Source organism: Equus quagga, chromosome 14, assembly GCF_021613505.1.
Source record: "Equus quagga isolate Etosha38 chromosome 14, UCLA_HA_Equagga_1.0, whole genome shotgun sequence".
Taxonomy (NCBI): Eukaryota; Metazoa; Chordata; class Mammalia; order Perissodactyla; family Equidae; genus Equus; species Equus quagga.
Genome location: NC_060280.1, coordinates 71,559,985 through 71,579,036, shown reverse-complemented (window position 1 = coordinate 71,579,036; position 19,052 = coordinate 71,559,985). Strand labels below are relative to the sequence as shown.

At 37.4% G+C, this 19,052-nt stretch overlaps 1 pseudogene; it reads right to left on the bottom strand.

Moving 5' to 3' along the window:
* Positions 1 to 3,143: 3,143 nt before the first annotated feature.
* LOC124225591 (olfactory receptor 10G9-like) lies at positions 3,144 to 10,187 on the bottom strand (annotated as a pseudogene).
* Positions 10,188 to 19,052: the final 8,865 nt, after the last annotated feature.

Below are 19,052 nucleotides of genomic sequence, written 5' to 3'. Positions count from 1 at the left end.
CATTTATCAGTTGGGGATCACTGTGTTAATGGTTCTACTGATATATTTTAATAAGACCACATCTAGATCAGGAGCTAGGATATTAGTCACTACTGCATTAAACATACAATTCCCTGTCACTCTGCACCTGTTATACTGCAGAGTTAAGCGGGTGTGTGATAGAAATTTCCATCCTGAATCTTTCAAATCTTTGAATGTGGTATTAATCTCCATGAGTGTCCCAAAGTTTTTATGACTCTTTTATTGAAACTGAGGGGACTTGGGGCTTCCACATGGCCCTCTCTATCAAAATAGTTCCTAGCTCATTAGGGTCAGAAGGTCAATGGGGAGATTCCCACACTTGCTGAGAACATAAATCCAACTCCACACTCATGAACTAAGAAATAATTTTAGGGTAATGTAACATTATACTAAGGTGGGCTTGTTCAGGACTCCATTTTTCACTAAAAACAGCCAGAGTTCAATATAAGTGGCCTGGATATTTTCCTTTACTAGCTACACTACAGAAGGAACATAGGCCCATGTGGGGAAAATTAGGAAGAATATACACAGTACATGCTTATGTCATTACTGTAGGGAATATCTGGCCCTTCCTTTTTGAAAATGGCATTGAATCAGTGAACTGACTCAATGAGGGAAGTAAGGGCAATGACACTCATGGTGGCTCAATTTTGGCCTCTATTTATGAGATCTGGTAGGATTTTGTTACATTAATCAAGAAGGAAGGACTTTCTGGCTTGGCAAAATTCTTTGCTGGTTGCTTTATTTACTACCACATTGCTCTTACTACCAACTCTTATAACATTCCCCACCTCTTGTCTGATAGCTAAAGCTCACTACTTATAATCCTTAAAATGTTGTAAAAATTAAAATCTCATTTCAATTGCATCAATCCCAACCAATATCCTTGGATCCTGATGTTTCCCTTCTTGAGTGTAATTCTTAGAGTTTTGATAAAAAGACTAAATTCTTGGTCCTTTCAGGCCACAGGGTTTGTGCATGAGTGGGTAGGTTGCACATGGTAACTCTACTTCCACATTCTGATTTCTCAAGTCATTAGATTCTTTATCTAATGATATCTTTATTTAAAGATATCTTTATCTATATATCTTTATTTAGCATAAGCCACTGCTAAGTCCAAGCATCAGTTAACAAATCAGTAAGTAAACTGTGTAAGACTTATATTATCTGAACAAGTTAGCACAATGAGGGCAGAAGTTGTGGAAAGTATGTTCATATTGCTGATTTATCCAATATTTTCTGCTTGGTCAATCTTTCAGAAATTATGTTCATCTGACCAAAGCTAATGTGGGGAGCAGGTGAACTGAAGAAGGAGAGAGGACAGTTGGGGTGTGTGACTGAGGCAAATGATTTTCTTGTTTGAAGGAGAGCCCCTTTTGAATCTGCAAGCAAGGCAAGCAGAGCCTCATCAGACAGGGCAGGAGGGGCTGATTTTTCTGGGCAAGGAGTTTCAGTGTGTGGTTGGGGATTCAGGCACCACATTATCCAAATCCTGCCACGAGTCCCCATTCCATGTCTTAGAACCCTATTCTTTTCTATTCATTCCCTAATTTTACATGAGAATGCTGGAAAAATAAGAAGTTCACCTGATATTGTAATTAATAATCCATATTCAAAATACACATATTTTAGATTTGACACCAAAAGCAAAAATAAACAAGTGAGACTGCATCAAATGAAAAAGCTTCTGCACAGCATTGGAACAACATCAACAAAATGAAAAGACTACCTACAAAATGGGAGAAAACATTTGCAAATCATAGGCTTAATATACAAAATATATAAAGAAGTTATACAACTCAAAAGCAAAAAAGAAAGAAAAAATCCAACTAAAAAATGGGCAAAGGATGTGAATAGACATTTTGCTAAAGAACACATACAAATGGCCAACAGGTACGTGAAAAGGTGCTCAACATCACTAATCATCAGGGAAATGCAAGTCAAAACCAGAATGAGATATCACCTCACACCTGTTGGATTATTATCAAAAAGACAAGAAATAACAAATGTTAGGGAGGATGTGGAGAAAAGGGAACCCTTGTGCACCGTTAATGGGAGTGTAAATTGGTACAGCCACTATGGAAAACAGTATGGAGTTTCCTCAAAAAATTAAAAATAGAAATACTACACGATCCAGCAATTCCACTTCTGTGTATTTATCTGAAGAAAACAACTCGAAAAGATATTTGCACCTGAAGCATTATTTAAAATAGCTAAGATATGGAAACAACCTAAGTGTCTATCAATGGAAGAATGGATTAAGAAAATGTGATAAAGAATGGATCAAGAAAATTACACACACATACACAATAGAACATTATTCAGCTGTGAAAAATAAGAAAATCTTGCCATTTGCAATAACATGGATGGACCCAGAAGGCATTATGCTAAGTAAAATAAGTTAGACTGAGAAAGACAAATACCTTATGATCTCACTTACATGTGAAATCTAAAACAACAACAACTCCAAAAACAAAAACTAAGCTCATAGATACAGAGAACATATTGGTAGTTGCTAGTGGCAGGGGGTGGAGAGTGGGCAAAATGTGTGAAGGAGTTCAAAAGGTACAGACTTACAGTAATAAAAGAAATAAGGCACAAGGAGGTAATGTACAGCGTGATGACTATAGTTAATAATACTTTATTTTATTTTTTAAATTATTTATTTATTTATTTTTAATTTTTATTTTTATATAATACTTTATTAAATATTTCAAAGTTGCTAAAGAATAGATCTTAAAAGTTTTCATCACAAGAAAAGAAAAATTTTTGTAACTATGCATGGAGATGGATGTTAACTAGACAATGTGGTGATAATTTAACAATATATACAAATATTGATCATTATGTCATATAGCTAATATAATATTTTATGCCAATTATACATCAATAAAAAAACAAACAAAATTATATTGCCAAGAAGTTCACCAATATAAGATATTATGACATCTAATTTTTGATCTTGTTAAATTAATAAAGTGGAAACTTATGTTAAAAAAACTAATGTGATTTTTAAAATTACTCAGAAAAATTAGTGAAACAAATAGTCCTGAGTAAGTGGTTTTGGACAGCATTTAATACTAAGAACTGTACATGGAATAAATCATGTGTTGATGGCTAAATTATATTACTAATTTTTTAAAAAATGAACATATCTCCATCAAGCATTTATTTGCTGTGAAACATGCTATCTTGTCTTTAAGTTTCAACAGAGCTTTCATCATGTCCTTGTTTCTCAGGGAGTACACCACAGGGTTTAGAAGGGGTGTCAGCACAGTAGAGAAAACTGCCACAACTCCATCCACAGCATCCTTGGAGCCTGGCCTCAGGTAAATGAAAAACACCTGGGCCAAAGAAACAAAGGACCACAATGCAGTGGGAGGCACAGGTCTGAAAGGCTCTGCATCTCCCCTTTGAGGAGGATGGAACAGACAATGGACACAGTGCAGCATTATCAGGAGAAAGCATCCTGAGGCCACTGCTCCGATGTGGACAAAGATCGCCATCTCTCTCGATGGCAGAGGTGTCTGCACAGGACAGTTTAAGGATGGGTAGAGCATCACAGAAATAATGCTGGATCTGGTAGGGACCACAGTAGGGCAAATGGAACATCATTATGGTCTAGACAGCAGAGTGCAGAGAGCTTCCGAGCCATGTACTTGTGCCCAAGAGGGTACACATTCTCCCACTCATCGTGCTGCTGTACCTGAGTGGGTAACTGATGGCTAGGTAGTGGTCATAGGACGTGAACACATAGAGGAAACACTCGGTGCTCCCCAGGAAGTGGAAGGAGTAGAGCTGGGCCACACGGCTGTTAAAGGAGATAGCCCTGCCTCCTGGGAAGACCAAGGTCATCAGCATTTTGGGCACAGCGATCGTGCAGAAACACACATCAACGAAGGACAGTTTGGTTAGGAAGTAGTACATGGCAGTGTGGAGGTGGGAATCCACTGTAATCACCAGCAGGATGAGGAAGTTCCCCACCACAGTGAGTACATACATCACCAAAAAGAACCCAAAGAGGTGGATACGTTGTCACGAGGCTCACATTTGTCATTTCTCCACAGCTTTGGTCCCTCTCCCTGTGGGAATATAGAACACCCAGCATTAAGTGGGAACTGAGAACCCATTCTCTATGTAGCAACAGCATCATGCATGGTAGATAATTCCAGAGTCATATTCAAATTTTCCTATTACAAAGCTTGTTTGGCAAATGTGATGGAATGATTTCATCATCATATCTCTCACACACATACACACACAAATAGAGGCACACACAGATATATGCAAAAGAAATTAGGAGAAACACATTGTATTAATTTTACTGATGTCTCTTAAATTACCACAAACTTAGCAGCATAAAACAATTCAAATTTCTACCTTACTGTTGTTCAAGTTGAAATCAAGGTGTCACCTGGGTCTGTAATCTCATCTGAGACTATAAATCCATTTGAGGCTCAGGATTCTCTTCCAAGCTTATGGAGCTTGCTGGCTGGCAAAGTTTATTTTCTTGTAGCTTTAGGACTGATGTCTCTGTTTTCTTGCTGGCTGTTAGCAGAGAGCTTTGCTCTCAGCTTTAGAGGGCACCTTCCACTCCTAGTCACCTGGCCATCTGATATATATATATCTATCATTCTATCAACTGATCTATCAATAGATATGTTATCAAAAAAGGCAATTGTGTAACAAATTCTGTAATACAAGAAAGCAATTTTGTAATACATATCATACATATATATATATATATATATATATATATATATATATGAGAGAGAGAAGGGAAGTGGGGAAAGGAAGAAGGGAGGAAGAATAAATAAATTCTCTTTGTGCTGTAGAGACTTCTCAATTTCAAAGCTAGATGTTTGAGGATAATTTCATCCCTGGTACTGGTACTCCTGTCTTACTGACGCCACCACCTGTTTATAAAGGGACTTCTCTCAGAGGAGGTTAAGAATCTCAACTCTGTAACAGGATCCCTGCAATCTACCATGTTATCCAGAAAATACCAAGCCTCATACACTGCTAGCCTCATGTTTCTCTTGCACTAGACCATCCTTATGAGGCTCTAAAGACATAAAGTCCATATGTGTTCTCTCAACCACAATCCACTGAATAGGGGCTGATTTTCTAACAGACATCCTTCTATCCTAGATATCTAAATATTTTTAAATATTGGTTTTGTTAGAGATATCTCTCTCCCTATTTTCTACTTGTCACGCTCATAAATCCAGGCAATGCCCTCATTAGGGAGGACAATTCCATCAAGTATATGGTTCCTATTTAAAAGCTACTAACTGAGACAGGAAAAATGGAACTAATGCAAGAGGAAAGGACATATGTTTGGTTGACGTCAAGAAAAACTGGGATTCTGCACAGTGAAAAGTGAGGCAGAAATGATTTTCTTGATTTAATCCAAAATACTGTTGAGTTCAGGAGTGTTATTAATTGTTCAATGAAAGAAGACTATGAAACTGGCCCATTGATGTGAAACAAGGATCTCTGCTCTTAGCAAAGCCCAGACAAAATACATCCCATCTCCAGCCAGTATGGCTTAAGCTGTATTGATGCTATATTTTTCAAACAAAAGAATAAATAGCAGAGAGAGAATTATCATAATTACCTAAGTGGACACCAGAACTCAAACAGTGAAACAAATATATCTCTAAAATTTCTCTTGTACAAGGGGGATCCAATCACCAGGATAATTTCACATTCGGATTAGATGAAATATGAAAATTTTCATCAGGTGAATTACAAGGTAGCCCGAGACTTCAGGCAGAAGTATTAATCAGGTTTTGCCCTTGAAAAATCAAACCATTTCTTTCCAGAGACACTGATATCTCTTCAGACAGGTGAGAGATTTCTAACATTCCTACATGGTCTGTTCAGAACCCTCAGAATTTTCAGCACTTCCCCCTACTAGCTTCATCTAAGGCTTTCATAGCACTCCAGAAAAAGAACTTCCATCATTTACAGCATGGAGCTAAGGAAAAAGAATTCTTTGAAATGCTTATCTTTTTATCTCTCCTACATGATAAAAGACTCTGAATTACACACCATATTTCAACAATCCTGCCATTAATCTCAGGGCTGTGGATTCTTAAACAGATTTCGTTGTCTCTGTCTCTTTGCATTAGCTCTGTTGCTTCTCTTACTTGTAGGGGGTGCCCTGTGTCCCTGTAAATTGTCTGGAATGGTGTTAAGTTTTCTGTGCCCCCTAGGTCTGTCCGCATATGCTTAACTCTCTTCAGTGCTTACTCCATTGCATGCTGACTGTACTTCACACTATTCCTGAGAAAAACAAACACAGCCAGCGACATGATAGCTACTCAACATTGCCCAATATTGAATCCCTGAATTGTGATACACTCATCATAAACAATCTTACCTGAAACCTCCAATGCCAAAGTCAATTCTGCAGTAACCCCTTTAACAAGCTAGTCCTTTCTTTAAAGTATCTTTCTGGATTCTCTATGGCCTTTCTAGCAACTTACAGAAAGAAAGCCTCATAGGAAGATCAGAGTCCGTAGACGTTGAAATAATAACTTATACACAAACTCTTCAGCAGTAAAATCAGTGTTTCCTCAAGGAAGAAAGTATGAGGAAACAGAGTGAGAGAGGATCCTCTCAGACACACAGACCCTACCAATCTCAGTCTTGAACATATGGGTCATCGTCTCCTTTGTGCCTCCAGGCCCTAATGTTCCAAGGCTAACCTCAGGTGATCATGTTAGCTGTAGCGCAGGTGGGAAACAGACCTGTAGCTCCAGATGGACCCTAATTTAACCCCTGAGAGTCATCCCCACTTGAGCATCTGACCAGAAAAAGAAAAAAAAAAACTAGTCTTACCTTGGTCGCCTCTATGCGCAGCTGAGATTCATCCTGTTTACTCATGGGGCCCTGCATACTTCCTGAGCAGTCCACGAGGAAGACAAATTCTCCACAGGTAATTGGTGGCTGAGATTCTGGGATATTTGGGTAGAAACTCACCACTGCAGATGGATGTCCCATCAAACAGTCAACCCAGAAAGGACAAGAGCACCGTAAGACAAAAAGGAACTCGAGAATCCTAAAGACATAAAGATCAATTGCAGTGAGTTACATTGGGAGCTGAGAAAACTCAAATCTAAAACACAGTTTGATCTTTACACTCTACCTGCTTGCAAAGGGTTTGAGTTAGTTATAAACATATAAAAAATACAGAAGAGGAACACATATAAAAGAGAAGACAGAGGGTAGAAGTTACCAAGTGCAACCAACCATTAAAATACCACAATTGAATGCTAGTTTCTATCAGATAGGCAAATAAGTGAAATACATTAAGCTAAAATGTTCCAAGACTTGCCAAAAGATTCAAGCTATTTTATTGTCAGAGACAGTTTCTCTTCAAAACAAATCAATGGGGAATTTATCACATGGGCCCCTGTTTAAGTCTTTAATTACAGTTTGAAAAAATGATGCTTATGTGGACAATTCTTATGTTGACAATTTACAAGAGGTGAGAGTGTAATAGGTGTCATACACAACAAGTAAAGTCTATCTGGTTGGGTATGAAGCACTTACCAGTACTTTCCAGAACAAAGAAAGAGATGCACTGGGATGTACGTTGGACTCTAATAGCATCATCCAAACAATAGTATAGAGGAGACCACAGGAGCCTGGCCCATGTCACCAAGCGGTCAAAGCCATAGCTGTGATTTTATTTTAAGGAACAAGTGAAATCTGATGCAGGAGTTGAAATGTTAGTATTGAGATAGAGATAAAATCAGAATGGCTGGGTTATATGAACACTGGATTTGTAATTCAGAGAATATAAGAGGACATAGAATTAAATTCCAATATCCTATTTTTATAAAACCAGGATTATAGGTTTAAATTCTCAGTAGCCCTGGGATTCAGAATAATTATAGGAACTGGCTCAGTTTAATCTTTTACCCATGGGATACCCCAATAATCAAACTGGCTTCCAAATAAAGTGAGTGTGGCTCAGCAAATATTTGATAGAACATTCATTCCAAAATAACTTTTACAATATCCAGGTCCCTGGATATACTGGAGAAGAAGATGAGCTTTTTTAATGGACAATGTGCACTCCTTTCCATTCCAAGAGACAGCTGGTCATGGTGTGACTGGCGTTGTTCTGAAAAGTCACAAAGCTTGCCATGAGAATGAAATGAGTTAATATATCTAAACTGTTTGGAACAACGTCAGATACATAGTAAGCACTATGTATGTATTATCTACTATAACTCTTATGCCTTGGCTCAAATTATTTTCACCTCTATGAGTCTCAGCTTACTCATTTTTAAATGAGGCATTTCACACCCTAGCCAGCTCTTCTACTTGCCAGCCTCAGCTTCCTCATCTGAAGAATCAAATTAGTAATACTTATCTCAAGATTATTTTAAGGGTTAAGTGATATAATACACTTAAGGAACTCAGTCTAGGGCTCAACTCAGATTAAGCTCTCAATACTAATTTTATAAAATTATTTATACCTTTTGTTTTTATGCAATTATTTTTATTAAATTATAACTGAAATTTTTGAAAATCATATTCTTAGTGTGATCAGTACATTGAACTTTTTAAAAAACATATTTTTGTATTTTCATTGTGTAGTGGTATACTTCATTTTGCAGAAATCTAAATGGTTTTAGTGAGCCAAGCTGCCATTTGTCATTGGTTTCTTTGTACGGATGAGAATAGCAAGTCATCTTGACCAAACATATGATCTGGAAAGCAAGATTTGAGTTGCCCTCCTGGAAGGAATTCACAAGATTCATAAAGACTACCCCTAATGTCCACCTATGGCCTGCAGAGCTGGTCACAGGAAACAGATGAGGAAATATGCATAAGGGCCAATGAAACTTCTTGGAAGGAAAGGGGCTGAGATCTCAGTACTTACACTTTGAGACCCAACATCATAATTCTTTCTCTGGTGGATTAAAATGATCCTGACTGAAGACCAGGTCACTGTTGTGGGAGCATCTCATGGAGGAACTCACCAGAAGGAATGGAGAGAAATAGTCAACTGATGTACAAAGACAGAGTATGCAGCTTCATGGCAGAGGAACTGGAGCAAACTTGATAGAGGCTGGGAGCCCCTCTAACAGCTTTAGCATGGAAAGCTTGCCCTGAGGGAAAATGGTTGAACATGTGAGGGCAAACTAAGGAGTTCCAATTTGGGAGCTTGAGTATGAACTCTGTTGACCAAACATTAATAATAGAGAGAAGGAGTGGGATACCTCCAGCTTTGTTCTTTTTCCTCAAGATTCTTTTGGCAATTCAGGGTCTTTTGTTGTTTCATACAAATTTTAGGATTCTTTGTTCTATTTCTGTGAAAAATGTTGTTAGAACTTTGATAGGGATTGCATTGAGTCTATAGATTGCTTTAGGAAGTATGGACACTTTAACAATGTTAATTTTTCCAATCCAAGAGCATGGAATATATTTCCTTTTCTTTGTGTCTGCTTCAATTTCTTTCAACAATGTTTTTTAGTTTTCAGTATACAGATCTTTCACCTCTTTGGTTAAGTTTATTGCTAGGTATTTTATTCTTTTTGTTGTAATTGTAAATGGGATTGTATTCTAATTTTTGTTTCTGCTACTCCGTTGTTAGTGTATAGAAACGCAACTGATTCTTGTATGTTGATTTTGTATCCTGCGACTTGACTGTATTCATTTATCATTTCTAAAAGTTTTTTAGTGGATTCTTTAGGGTTTTCTGTATATAAAATCATGTTGTCTGCAAATAGTGACACTTTCACTTCTTCCTTTCCAATTTGGATCCTTTTATTTGTTTTTCTTGCCTGATTGCTCTGGCTAGGACTTCCAATACTATGTAAAATAAGAGTGGTGACGGTGGGCATCCTTGTCTGGTTCCTGTTCTTAGAGGGATAGCTTCCAGTTTTTCTCCATTGAGAATGATATTAGCTGTTGGTTTGTCATATATGGCCTTTAATATGTTGAGGTATTTTCCTTCTATACCCATTTTATTTAGAGTTTTTATTGTAAATGGATGCTGTATCTTGTCAAACGCTTTCTCTGCATCTGTTGAGATGATCATGTGATTTTTGTTCTTCATTTTGTTAATGTGGTGTATCACATTGATAGATTTGCAAATGTTGAACCATCCCTGCATCCTGGAATAAAACCTACTTGATCATGGTGTATGATATTTTTAATGTAGTGTTGCATTTGATTGGCTAATATTTTGTTGAGGAGTTTTGCATCAAAGTTGATCAGTGATATTGGCCTGTAATTTTCTTTTTTTATGTTGTCCTTCTCTGGTAATGGTATCAGGATAATGTTGGCTTCACAGAATGAGTTAGGAAGCCTCTGCTCCTCTTCAATTTTTTGTAACAGTTTGAGAAGGATAGGTATTAAGTCTTCTTTGAATGTTTGGTAGAATTCACCAAGGAAGCCATCTGGTCCTGCCCATTTATTTTTTGAGAGGTTTTTGATTGCTGTTTCGATCTCCTTACGGGTGATTGGTTGATTCAGGTTCTCTAATTCTTCTTGATTCAGTTTTGGAAGGCTGTATGATTCTAAGAATTTATCCATTTCTTCTAGATTATCCAGTTTATTTGCATACAGCTTTTCATAGTATACTCTTATAATCTTTTGTGTTTCTGAGGTATCTGTTGTAATTTCTCCTCTTTCATTTCTGATTTTATTTATTTGAGACTTCTCTCTTTTTCTCTGGGTGAGTCTAGTCTAGTTTGTCAATCTTGTTTGTCTTTTTAAAGAACCATTAATTTTTTCTATGGTTTTTTTAGTCTCTATTTCATTTATTTCTGCTCTAACTTTTATTATTTCCTTCCTTCTGCTGATTTTGGGCTTTGTTTTTCCTTCTTTTTCCAGTTCTTTAGGTGCTCTGTTAGATTGTTTATTTGGGATTTTTCTTCTTTGTTGAGGTAGGCCTGAATTGCTATAAACTTTCTCTTAGAACCACTTTTGCTATATTCCCTATTTTGGCATGTCGTATTTTCATTTTCATTTGTCTCCAGGTATTTTTTGATTTCTCCTTTGATTTCTTCACTGACCCAATCGTTGTTCATTTTGTCATTTTGTTTAATCTCCACATTTTTGTGGCTTTTCTGATTTTCTTTCTGTAGTTGACTTCTTGTTTCATACTTTTGTGGTCAGAAAAGAAGCTTGGTATTATTTCAATCTTCTTAAATTTATTGAGACTTGTTTTGTGGCCTAATATGTGATCAATCCTGGAGAACGTTCCATGTGCATTTGAAAAGAATGTGTATTCTGTGGTTTTTGGATGGAATGTTCTATATATATGTACTAAGTCCATCTGGTCTAATGTGTCCTTTAAGGCCAGTGTTTCCTTATTGATCTTGTTTGGATGATCTATCCATTGGTGTAAGTGCAGTGTTAAAGTCCCCTACTATTATAGTGTTACTGTCTATTGCTCCTTTTATGTCTGTTAATCGTTGCTTTATATACTTAGGTGCTCCTATCTTGGGCACATAGATATTCACAAGCGTTATATCTTCTTGTTGGATTGTTCCCTTTATCATTATGTAGTACCCTTCTTTGTCTCTTCTTACATTTTTATTTTAAAGTCTATTTTGTCTGATATTAAGTATTGCTACCCCTGCTTTCTTTTCTTTACCATTTGCATGGAATCTCTTTTTCCATCCTTTCACTTTCAGTTTGTGAGTGTCTTTAGTTCTGAAGTGTGTCTTTGGTATGTAGCATATACATGGGTTTTGGTTTTTTTATCCAACTGGCCACCGTATGTCTTTTGATTGGAGAATTTAGTCCATTGACATTTAAATTAGCTATTGATAAAAATGTATTTTGGCCATTTTGTTACTTTTTTTAAATAAGTGTTTTAGTAATTCTTCTTTGTTCCTTTCTTCTTCTCTTGCTCTCTTCCCTTGTGGTTTGATGGCTTTCTTTAGTAATATGCTTGATTTCTTTCCTCTTACTTATTTGTTTTCTTATTATAGGTTTCTGGTTTGTGATTACCATGATGTTTCTGTATAATGTATATAGTAATCTATAGTGAGTTGATAGTCTCTTTAGCTTGACCTCCTTCTAAAAGCTCTACTTTTTCACTCTCCTCCTCCCACATTTTATGTTTTTGAAATCATATCTGATCTCTTATTTTGTGTGTGTCTATCCATTACCTTCTTGTCATTGTAATAGGTAATTTTAGTACTTTTGTCTTTTAATTTATATATCATCTTCATAGGTGGTTGGTCTCCTACCTTTACCGTATTTTTGCCTTTATCAGTGATTTTATTGCCTTTTTTTTTTTTTGATAATTTTCCTATCCCTATTTGTGGTCTTCTCTTTCCCACTTAAATAATTCCCATCAGTATTTCTTGTAGAACAGACTTCTTGGTGATAAACTTTAATTTTTGCTTGTTTGGGAAGCTCTTTATCTCTCCTTCCATTCTGAATGATAACCTTGCTGGACAGAATATTCTTGGCTGTAGGTATTTTCCTTTCAGCACTTTAAATATGTCTTGCTATTCTCTTCTCCCCTGTAGGATTTCAGCTGAGAAGTCCGCCAATGACCTTATGGACTTTCCTTTGTAGGTCATTTGTTGCCTTTCTCTTGTTCCTTTTAGGATTCTCTCTTTATCTTTAATTTTGGACATTTTAATTATATTATGTCTTGGTGTGGGCCTCTTGGTGTTCCTCTTGTTTGGTGGTCTCTGTGCTTCCTGTACTTGGATGTCTGTTTCCTTCCTTAGGTTAGGAAAGTTTTCAGCTATTATTTCTTCAAATAGATCCTCTGACTCTTCGTCTTTCTCTTCTTCAGGGACACCTATAATACAAATGTTAGCGAGCTTGATATCATCCCAAAGTTTCCTTAGACTGTTCTCATTCTGTCTAATTCTTTTTTCTTTTATCTGTTCAGCTTGGGTGACTTCCTCTACTCTTTCTTCCAGCTTGCTGATTTGTTCTTCTGTATCATCTACTCAGCTATTGAGTCCTTCTAGGGACTTTTTCTTTTCCAGTCTTGAATTCTTCATTTCTGATTGATTCTTTTTTATATTTTCCAATTCTTTGTTGACGTTGTCACTGTGTTCATCCAGCCTTCTCCCAATATCAGTAAGCATCCTTATGAGTTTTTGTTTGAACTCTTCGTCAGGTAAATTGCTTATTTTTGTTTCAGTTAGCTTGTTTTCTGGAGTTTTGTCCTCTTCCCTTGCTTGAAATGTATTCCTTTGCCTTCTCATTATGCCTCTTTCTCTGTGCTGCTTATATCTATGTATTAGGTGAGTCAGCTATGTCTCCTGAGCTTGGAGAAGTGGCTTTATGTATGAGATGCATTTAGAGGCCCAGCACTGTGCTTCCCTCTTGCCACCAGTCCAAATGATCTGGGACTGACCCCTGTTTGGGCTATTTGTGTCCTTCTGCTGTGGTAGTGTTGCTCTTACTGCAGGTACCCAGGGAGTCTAGTCTTTCCCTCCCTGGTCAGCTGTTCGTAAATTGGGTTTGGGGAGCCCCAGCACCATTGGCTGCAAAGTTTAATAGCAAACTCCTGTTGTAGTTTTCCAGTTAATTGAATATGTACCCAGTGTAGCTGGTTGCTAGACTCAGTGGCTTATAGTTGCTGTAGGCCTCAGTCCTGCAAGCCTGTTGTCAGCTATCAGTATTATAGCTGATTGGTGCTGGTCCTAGGCATGAGAACATCTAATTGTTTCAGGCTTTGGAAGGTGGAGCCAATCCTCTTTGTGGCTGATTGTGAAGCACAGGTTTTCTGCCGCTGATAAGCCCCAATCCCCACAGGTCCAGACACACCGTCAACACAGCTCTGGTCCATGCACACTTCCCAACCCCTTGGAGTGTACGCAGTTGACCCACTGCAGAGGTCCCCACCTCTCCAACAACCTCCCCCCACAGTTCACCTGGTCCTCACACAGGCCCTGCCCCACAGAGGTGAAAACACTCCACTGCCTGTAGAAGATCAAGGCACTCAGTCTATTCAGGCCGACAAGCAGCCTGAGGGCTCGCTATTGGGTGGGGTCTAGGGCAGGCTGCCTTCCCTGCCTGAACTGGGTTAAATTTGCACTCTAGTAGCTATGACAGACCCCTGAGCTATCAGGCCATGGGACGAACTTCATTGGTGTCTGCCAGCGTCTGTGTCAGCACACCAGTACTAGGTCCCAACAATGGCCACCACCAAAGTCTCAGTCCCTGGAGAGGTCTCACCTCTCACCAAAATACACCCAGAAACTTCAGGTGAGTCTCTTTTCACCAAAGGGCTGTGCAGCTGTCTTTTTGGTGATTTCAGATTGTTCTCTGAGATGGGTGAATTTGTGCATGGGCCGTTTAAGAGCCAGGATTTTTTGGCTTTCCTCTGATAGCTTTTCTGGGAGTATTCCCCATTGCAGTTAATAGCCAGTAAAGCCAGATAGTAGGACACTTGTCTCAGTTGTACTGTGTCTAAAGGATGCTTAATGTGCCCCCGCTAAGGTCCTCACTTCTTCAGGCAGGGCTGTGTACCTTAGGGCGGCTCCCATCTGGCCAGCTGTGAAGCTCCACTGCTCACAAAGGTGGCTTTTTTCCTCTCCAGAAGGAATTTCTGCCTCTTCTGCCTCAGTCAGGACTGTCCCTCGTTGTGGGGATTCTTTTTATCCAGTTTTCATCTTTCTCTCCAGGGTAATTTTTCCAAGAATAATAGTTACCTGGTTGTGTTTGTGGGAGGAGGTGCATTCTGAGTCGGCCTATGCAACCATCTTGACAAGATCTCAATAGACATCATGTTTATATGATCACTGTTAACTTGCAAATTTTATGTTTGAAGAGATCACGTGAAAACTGGGTTCAGCAGAAACTCATCATAGATGGATGATAGTAGATAGCATGGATTGAAAGAAAATACATATCTAGCTTCTATATATTGAGTTCTTCTTAGAAATCAGTGCTAAGTATTTTACATAGTAAGGCAGACAGCTTTAATTTCAGACAGCAATAATGGCTGTCATCACACAGCCACTTATATGTTTGTCAGAAATCCCTTAGAAGATGCTGATCATTGCTTAGGATTAACAGTCGTCATCAACTATGAGCAAATATTATACCGTGGGAAACCAGAAGCATAAATAAATGTGAAAGGGGATAGGCAAGGTGAAGTTCAAGGCTCTAATTCTCTGAATATTAGTAAAAGGCATACCATCCTAATCCAGAGTGTCAAAAATTGTAGAGAAAACTAGGAACCAGGTTCTGATATATTAAGATCAACCTGATCCTCCCATAGAATTAAGTCTGTGAGCTTTAGATTCAAAGTTTGGGACTCACTTCCTACTTCCACTAGTTATTATTTGTGTTATATTGGGATTACTCCAAACAACTTAACTTCTCTGATGACTCACATCATCATTTTTAAAAGGGACTAATAATACCTACTTTATATGCATGTTGTAAGCATTAAATAAAATAAGGTTTTTAAAGACATGTGGCACTCTTTCAATGTTAGTTCTACTTTCCCTTTCTTGGATTGGCCTGGATGAATCCCAAGAATCTTGAAAATATTAAAGCTCCATAGAGAACAGGCTATTATTTGAAAAGGAGTCTGATATTTCTTACATCTTTTTCTAACTCTATAAATATGATTTTGCTTTGTTTTGGTTTGGTGTGGTTTCTGATCATCTCTTTCACTGTAATTACTAGTAGTTAAAACAAAAACAAACCAACCAAACAGACAAAAACAAAATAAGAAAAACACCAAAAAATCCATCTTAAAATTGGGAAGGGAAGGAGTAAAAAAGAAACAAAATGAAAGATTTTAATGTTGAAAATAAATCAGTTCCATCCAATTTCAATAAAAATCATAGGAATAAGTTGTATGTGTCAGGAATTTTGTAAGCATTATCTCAGTTAATCCTCACAATCTCCCTATGAAATACTATTATGACTCCATTTTACAAATGGCAATATTAAGGTTCAGAGGGGACCACTGACCTGCTCAATGACACACAGCTGATGAGAAACAGACTTGTTTTTCATTCCCAGAACCTCTGGCTCCAAGGTAGTACTCTTTTCATTACATTGCAATTTCTTCCACAATCATAAGTGCTAAGGAAAAATGACAAATAAACAGGCCAAATCCCTGAGGTCTATAAAAAATGAAAGAAGTCCATAGGATGTCTACCCAAAACAGAAAAATATAGTGGCCATAAGGAATCCACAAGCTGTTTGATTTCCCAATTACTTTAAAGATTATTTTGATTATGTGCACTATTTTCTCACTCAAAATCTCTCAACATCTAGCATTTAATTGCTCCCTGTACTCAGAGGGCCCCTGCTCCCTGAGTCTTGGGATATATCACGAGTGAGGCTCCAGAGGGACTTTGAGATAATTTAAAATCTTACAAAGGTAGGAGATATTTTTACTTCTGCAAACTCTGAGGAAGTCTCTATAGGTGATAGGATAGCCTTCAATGTATAGTACCCTCTCTCTGTGTGGTGCTGAATGAAAAAGACTATTTGGAGTCTGCAGTTAGAGGACCCAAGTTCAATTCTATGGCACCTAGGGAAGGGAGACTTTTGGGATGGAGAGCCTCAAAAGTTTATAGAAGAAACTGAAGATAAAAGGAGGGAAAAACATTTTTTTCCCTAATTGAACCAGTCATGACTCTTTTGAACACGTGAGTGCTCAGAGTATCTCCTCGTCTTTCTCAGATTTTACTTTTACCCTCACTCTGGTGTCCTAGGTAACAAAGAATGTTGTAAGAAATCACAGTTAAGGGCTTTCTTCTCATTTTATGCAATGACTAGAGTCTTTTCCTCCATTCATTCTATCAAACAGTATGCAGGAATGCACTCATTTATTCTTTTTTTGTTCCTTAATTATTAATTCAGCATCAATCACATTCCAAGTACCACACAGTTGCTTAGGATTAAAAAATTAGTTGGGTATATTCCTTGACATGGAGAAAATATATTTCTATGGGATGGAGAGAATAATAGTCTGTATGATACATAGATATATAAAAGACATTCTCCTGGTTCTCTTCCAAATTCCCTGAAGAATGCTTATATTTCTTATTACATGGCTCCTTTTCCCTCTCCTTTTCCTAAAATGTAGTATTTCTCAAGTTTTGGCCTCCAGTCCTTATTTTGTCCTTGATTTACCCTGTCTCTCCTGTTGAGCTCATTCAGACTTAAGACATTGACTACCATCTTCATATAGGTAATACTTCCCAAATTCTTTAGCATGAGACACTCTATAGCAAATAAAATAATAATGAATCATTATGAAATATGTTATGTATTAAAATATTTCATGAGCATCATCATATTTAATCTTGACAGCAATTCTGTGAGGTAAATATTATCTCAGTTAATCAAAAACAAGCATTAAGTACATACCCACTATCTACCAAGCACAATTATGAGAACATCCCAAATTTTCAAGGAGCACAATTATAGTGGTGTGTGTCAAAATAAAGATTGTGAGAGACAAGTGAGGGACATAAAACCAAGGAGATTATCCAGTGGTTTCGCAGGAACTTTCCTATTTTACCCTTGTTGTTCTGCTTTAATTATTAATAATGCTTCCCTTCACTCTCAAAACTGTCTCAGTTGGAATGATAAATTAACTGATTAGCTAAGGTTGAGGCTACTGATGCAGGGAATGCTTTCTTCTTCTTTAAAGATGGGAAGCTGAGGTTCAGATATTATAAACTTCCTGTCTATAGTCACATCACCAAAAATCAGAAGTTCACCTTGGGTCTTTAGACCTCTAATCCAAATTCTTTTTAATATGCCATGTTTTCTCTTTCCTAGACAAATGCTTGAATGTGAATTGAATCTTCTAGGAAAGTTGGATCCATTTTCTAACTACAGATATAACCCTAAATCACTATTTGAATTATCAATTGTCGTTCTTGGTTCCATGTGTCTTTGATGCCTATGAACCTGTCTGGTTGTGGGTCTAGAAATGGGGATGAGCTTAAATGTTTAAGATTAAAAAAATATTTGAAATTACAAAGACAAATTTTTAAAAAAACATAGTAAACAAAACTTTAATCTGAAATGGTGTTATTTTCAGGAGATATTTCTCATAGTTTTTCTTTGCTCTCAGTTGTTATCTTACAGAGGATAATGTTTATACTGCTTTAGAACCAATAGAAATGTGATTCATGCATCACCTTGCATATCATTGATATCAAGCATAAGCATGATTCATATTTTACTGTGTTTCCAATGGTTTCGAGGGGCAGGCGCTTGCATGTAGGTGTGGGGGATGAGATAGACACTTAAGCCGTGGTTCCCAATCTTTTCCATCACATGTTTTGTTTTTATACCTCAGCATAATTCAGAGAGGATCTCCATGGGTACCCAGGGGTATTTTCCAAACACTTCCCCTAAATTGTGAGTTATTTAGCATTAGCTATGCTCTGTAATAGATGCCTCATACTGCATTATCCAGTTAAAACTACCTAACAGCTCTTACAATATAATTCCATCCCCATTTTAGAGATAAGTAAACTGAAACATGGCAAAGTCACAAAATTGTTAAGCAAGAGCCTAGATTTAAAAACAAATCTGCCTGCCTCAAAAAATCTTACCTTTCCTTCTCACCATTTCCCCATAGCAGTTCTTCTATTAGCCCTCTCTGTTCATTGAGCCTAAGAGAAGTTGTTCAGGAGCCAACAAGGATAGCTGTGTAAAGAGAAGGCTAATCCAGATCATGGGGCCACCCACTGGCTATGCACTCTTTCTTCAACAGCTTCAGCACAAGTACAAAGTGACTTCAGGCCCAAATGATGCCTCACTGGAAGCAGACAAAAGTAGTCTGAAAAAAGAGAAGAATACTGACTTTCCTCCAACAAGAAACCTAAAGGACCAAAAGGCTTAAAGGACCCAATACAATAAACAGAATTTCTATAGACTTGATACCGTAAGACAATAATAACAAAGTACATCAATTGTACTGATATATTGTGATAATGCTGTTCTCATTCCACTTATCACATGAACTAAGATACATGATCTAAATCTGGAACCTATGGCTGTGTGTATAATTTTTATACTATTTCAGGTATTTT